This window comes from Pseudopipra pipra, chromosome 6 (genome assembly GCF_036250125.1).
Source record: "Pseudopipra pipra isolate bDixPip1 chromosome 6, bDixPip1.hap1, whole genome shotgun sequence".
In the NCBI taxonomy this organism is placed as follows: Eukaryota; Metazoa; Chordata; class Aves; order Passeriformes; family Pipridae; genus Pseudopipra; species Pseudopipra pipra.
In genome coordinates, this window is record NC_087554.1 from 45918582 (window position 1) to 45924479 (window position 5898).

The 5898-nt window shown below is 35.0% G+C and overlaps 1 long non-coding RNA gene across 1 annotated transcript; it reads left to right on the forward strand.

Annotated features, from left to right (window-relative positions):
• The first annotated feature begins 824 nt into the window (after positions 1 to 824).
• On the forward strand, positions 825 to 4428 carry LOC135416799 (uncharacterized). The gene is made up of 2 exons (XR_010431738.1): positions 825 to 890; positions 4235 to 4428. It is a non-coding gene; the product is annotated as an uncharacterized LOC135416799 (long non-coding RNA).
• Positions 4429 to 5898: the final 1470 nt, after the last annotated feature.

Consider the following 5898-nt stretch of genomic DNA (forward strand, 5'->3'; position numbering starts at 1 on the left):
TGGGAAACTTCTTAATCGTTCTCGAGTGCCAGTGCTGACACTATGACAGTTTCTTCCTAACTTCGGTGTTACTGAACTCCATTTCAGTTCTAGGAAATTGAAGACTATTGCATAAATGACAGAGATATTGATGTGGCAGTAAAACAGAACATATCACATTCTTATAAATACTGGAACATGTCAGAAAGAATACCCCTAATTCCTTGGAAAAATTAAGGCTGAAGGGCAATGTTTTCTTACAAGAGAACATTCCTTCTCCAGGTGGAAAAAGACTTTTGAGGAACTTGAACACTCTTTCACTTCTGGCACTAATGATATTGCAACAGAACTTCGCTAACAGCTTTGACAATAGATGATCAACCGGGGGTTTTTTTGTTATTCAGCTTTATAATTCTAAAACAGGACCAAGAAAAAATATGTTAATTCCCATGATTCTATATAATATGAATTAGATAGACTAGTCACTTCTAGTGTAACACAGTTCTAGCAGTGAACAGCTACATTCATTTCTTTGCCAAAAAAAAAAAAGAAAGAAAAAAAAGATAAGAGGCAGCTATAAAATAGTTATTGATAACAGCTGTTTCACAATTATTTAATAATATAGTGTGTGACCTTAAATATGCTGTTGAGGAAGACTGCAGGGGAAGGGGGAAGCAAGGTGCAAGTGGGACTTGCTATGAAAGGAAGCAGTTTACTAACAAATGTTAGATGCAGCTTCTGTGAGAAACATTTTCTGTACATGATTATAACATCACAAAGGGACCTTTGACTAATAGACCAGCAGAAGCCAGGAAGGAGCAGTTCATTGTGAAGTGTCTGAGTCAGAGAGCATTAGTAGGAGGAGGTGAAGAACTGCCATTATGTATAGCCAGAGTGGACTGGCTCTATAGGTAAGTAAAAGTAACTGAAAACTGCCAGTCAAGTTAGTGAGTTGGTTTCTTAAATTTATTTTATATGGACAATATTTTTGGTAATGCAAAGTTGGGGTTTATTTTGCTTTCTATTTTCATTTCTGCATCGTGTTTATTTTTGGTTTCATTACTAACTTATTAACTTCTCCAAGAAAAGTTTCAGTAGTTTATGTAGGAAAATAAAATTAGAGCAAAGACCAATAAGTTCATTTTACCATGATATAAACATAAAAGTTAAAATAAAATAAAAGCTCTTTCAAACAGGTCTTCCAAGCCCTCTAATTTATTGAGTGTAGCCTGTGCTGCCACACAAAGTGCCACTTTCATGTAAAGTAAATGGTGGGAAATATTAAAATAAGTACTGCTGATAAAAAACCCACCCAAGTTTGTGACGCATGATCCTTGCAAAAGTATGAATCAAACCATTACTGAACAACTGAGAATCCCTTCTGTTTTACTATTAATAAGGGAGAATATACAATCCTTCTTCCATCCATGTTGGTTTCTCTTAGAAATAGAGGAGAGAAAAATAAGGCAAAATGGTGACATCGTGGGGACTTCTCAACTAGTGTGAAATTTATGAAGGTTTCCCCATATTTCAACCTGCCATGTTTCCCTTCACTTGGTTTGTCTAGCTGAAAAACATTATGACTTGAGGGAAATTTGCATATATAGCTTGAATAATCTGAATAATTTATGGATCTAGGCAACAAGGTGCCTGAACACAAAGTGCCTGAACCACAAAATCCAGCTGTAGCTAAATGAAATGTAGCTATGTGTTAGAAATTGGAGGATCTACATTTGGATTATAATGTCACAAATATATAGAGTATATTGTGAATGGCTGTCTTAATCCAAGGTTAAATGAAGTACACCAATCTATTTTTTTAAGGAAAAATATTATTTTCAACAATACTTGTTGAAAACTTGTTCAACGATACTTGTTTCGTTTCCTACAAGTATCTGAGTCTTATGCAAAGTTTTGTTTTATGTTTAAGTATCCAACATTCAAAAAACATTTTTTGACAAAATCTGAAGCATTCCTCTTGGCAGTGTCAAAATTATTTTTCTTAAATAGTATATTTTCTTAAATAGTATATTTTGTTTTGCTATGTATTAAACCATTTAGACTAAAAAATGTCCGAGTTTCAGAAAATTTAACCATCCAGCATTCTTCAGACTAAAGTGGACAGTATTATCCTACAAGGAATTAAAAGATATCTCTTGATTATCTGTCCTTATGAATGTCATCGTCCTTATGGACGATTTTAACTTCCAAAATATCAGCTGGAAATATTATGCAGCGGACACAAAGAGGTCCAGGGAATTTCTGAAGCATGTTGAAGAAAACTTGTTGGTGCAGGTACCTGTCTTCTCGAGTAATCATTATGCATGGTAGAACCCTGCTTTTTTAGGGATGGCTGAACACTGCCTGCCAATGGGAAGTAGTTAACAAATTCCTTATTTTACTCTACTTGTGTGTGCAGATTTTGGTTACCTATAAAACTGTCTTTATCTTAACCTATGAGTTTTCTCACTTTTACCCTTCTGATACTCTCTTCCGTTCGACTGGGGCGATTAAACAAGATGCTATTTTGGGGCTAGCTGCCTACCGAGGTTCATTCACAGCACCTGTTAGGAACCCTTTCCTAGTAGTTCAACTGAATTTAAATTATTAAACATAGAACTAGAGACAACTGGCAATATATAATCTAAAAAATATTTAGTCCACTGCAACTATTGTCTATATCATCTAGAACGAATCTGCACCTGAGAATGCCCACTTTAGTCTATTAGTTTAGACAAAGCACTTCACTTCTAAATAGTTGAAGGTGAATAACAGATCTCATATGAGAAAGTCATGTGTCACAATTAAAAATAATACAAGACAGATGATCATAACATTTTTCATAAATCCTCAGTCATCAAGAAGACACACAGTAAGTGTGGAAACTATGTATTGGCAGTGGCTGTATTTCTCTCGTCAAAAGGGAATAATCTTCAATTTGGAAGTATCCAGCATGATCAAACATGTGGAGTGTACACTGAGACTTTAATGGATTTCTGAGAGTATCTTTCTTACAGAGTTCAATTAGAAAAAACGACTATGAAAGAAATCTACACAAGTCTGCATTTACTGCAAGGACAAAAAGAATAAAGAGTTCTAATCTGTGTATTAATTAAATGTGATGGCAAGCTTCTATGTCATAGTGAAGTGACTATAAGAGCACTAGCGAATTATTATTATTCCTCCTACTGCTCTTATGAAATTTTTTCTAAATTATGAACAAGATATATTTAAATTTTCAAAAAAAATACAGATAAGGAACTTTATGCATTTACCTGGAGCTGTCCTCACCAGAGCAGGGAAAGAATTAATACTGGCCCATGCCACACTCATTTATAAGGGCTAGGTATGTGAAACATAACATATGATCGATTTGGGTTTATAAACTTTTCAGTATTTATTTCAACCTGTCAAATCATATTCATGTCAAATACTAGCTGTCCTGAATCCATTTGAGATGGCACTTGCAAAACAGAAATAAATAAATTGTGAAGGATGTAGGGTTTCATCTTGCTTAAATCAGATAGTCTGATAAAATGTGTGAAATGAAGGAGTATTAAAAAAAATCTGGTTCTCTTCCTGAAACTGTTTTAAACTGCATAGAAGCCTTTTCTTTAGAGCTCAAGACACAAAAAAAAGAGTTGTTTCTCCAAGCAAAGCAAATACCTTCAGCTGTTCAAATGAGCTTCCCTCTTTTACTGAACCTCTAATCTTGGGGATTTGGGTAGGTGGACATTAAGAGAACTTTAATGCAAATACTAGGGCATGCAGATCTGCAAAGATTAGCTGACTTCGATGTGTCTCTGGTGTTCACATGTCCACATGCAACTGGGTGACTAATCAGCCTATTGTATGCACAAGAGCTCCACCAAAATTGTGGCCATTAACACGGTTAGTCTGCCATATGTTATTAGTTTTAGAAAACATGTTATGACCAAAATCCAAAGTCACCGAAGAAAAGAAGTGGATTCATTGACTTCTAAAACTCCACTGTTCTCAGTGCAGCTGTGACAGCTTATCCCAGTGGCCAAATTAGTTCATATGCAAGAGTAAAATTCAGCTCAAATACTCAATGTATTAATGTCATCATAACAAATGAAGTGTTATGTTATTGTTTACTTATTGCACAACATCTGAAAAAATTTCAACTTTCCTTATCCTGAATCATTTGAAAATGTCACTGTAGAATAGGTAACTTTCTTTATGTTGCTGGTGTAAAATCAGTCCAGATGGTGTCAACTAGTTTGTTTGTTAGTTTGCAGGAAATAAATGGATGCCTCAGCTGCTGATCCCAACTACTAGCTAGCCGGTGCTCACATCACATGAACAGTGCACAAGAAAACCAAAAAGCATAAGTAGCACCTCATTGGAAGTCCTGGCACAGACAACAAAGGCTGCAAGTGAAAGCATACATATTTGGAGTAATAAGACACAGTCAGCTTACCCCTTCCTGTGCTTCCTGAAATGAAATTTGTTCCTAACTATTGCAACACATTCCAGGACCGTGAGAGCACAGTAACCACAGCCCATACACCCAATCTGGATTTGGTGAGCAGTGGCACATTTCAGCAGAGTGTTCCTGTTCCAACTCCTGTCATAAATAATTTCCTTCCATAAAGCCATCAAAATGAGAGCAGAGACTACTTGCCTCTCCCTCTTTCAGTCTCAGATAAGAAAATATCTTTAATGTTTGAAAACAGTTTATTAAATGCTGTTACCTACACAGCTTAATAAACACATTGAGAGCTTTTCCCTGAGGAGGCTGGGAATTAAAGCACACCTGGCCTTTCCTCAGCCTCCTCAGCATTCTTATAGCAAGAGAGATTAACAAGTCAACATTTCTTAAGCAGCTGAATCCTGTTTGCCCTGTGTTTAATCAATGGATCCAATTCTAAATCCTCTGTTGCATCTTTTCCCCTCTGTGGTTTAGCAAACCTCCTACAATGATTTGAATTTTCAGCATTCCAGTTTTGAATGCTTTTTATTTTTGCCTTTTCATTGTAGAAATGAACACTCTTACTACTACGTTATTGCAAATGAGAAGCACATGTTATTTTTTAAGCTCTTAAGATAAACAGAGGGAACTTACCAAATCTGCTGATCAAAACTTATAGAGGGAAAAGATGTTGTGACTCAGACTTACTTTGTTTTTTTTGTTTTGTAGAAACACCCTGCATGGCACGTTCAGCAAAAAGGGATCATCATACAGAAGGACTTTTAGAAAATTTTAAAAAATGACAAAAGCATTTATCAAATAATCACTGAATAACTTAAAATGCAAAGAGGAAAAATTTCAGATGAGAAGATTTTTCATAAAATAAAATGTGTGCTGAAATAGGCACCTTTAATCAGTACAGAGGTGATGCCTGAAAGCTAAGTATTGAGTAACAGTTTAAATTAAATATCATGAAGAAGATACCACAAAGACAATTTGCAAATATTGAGAAGACCAAGAAAATAGCTTGTAGTGCTTATTTTTACTACTGTTAATATTTCATAGAACAAATTTCTGTAATGCCTATCTACTCTGAAAGGAAGGAAGATAGAAATAAAGAGGCAATACATGTATGCATGGTCATACACACATATGTACATGCTACATAGATAACTGTGAATAAAGATATAGATTAGTTTATACTGCAAGTGAAATATATATATGAAGCTTTTTCTACTATTTCAAATTAATTTTGAGTGCAGATTTATTGAGAGTGAGTGCTTTTGTATTTTTTTCTGTGAATTTAAGAAATATTTTTCTCTGCTTAAAATCTTGTCTTTCTGGAGCCAAATTAAGCTTTCTGTTTTCTTTTCTTTTTTTTTTTTCATCTTCTCTTACTCAGTACACTGCACAGCCTTGTGGAAGAAATTTCAAGATATCATGGACGACTACTGTGTTAGCAAGGCACTGATAATACCACACAC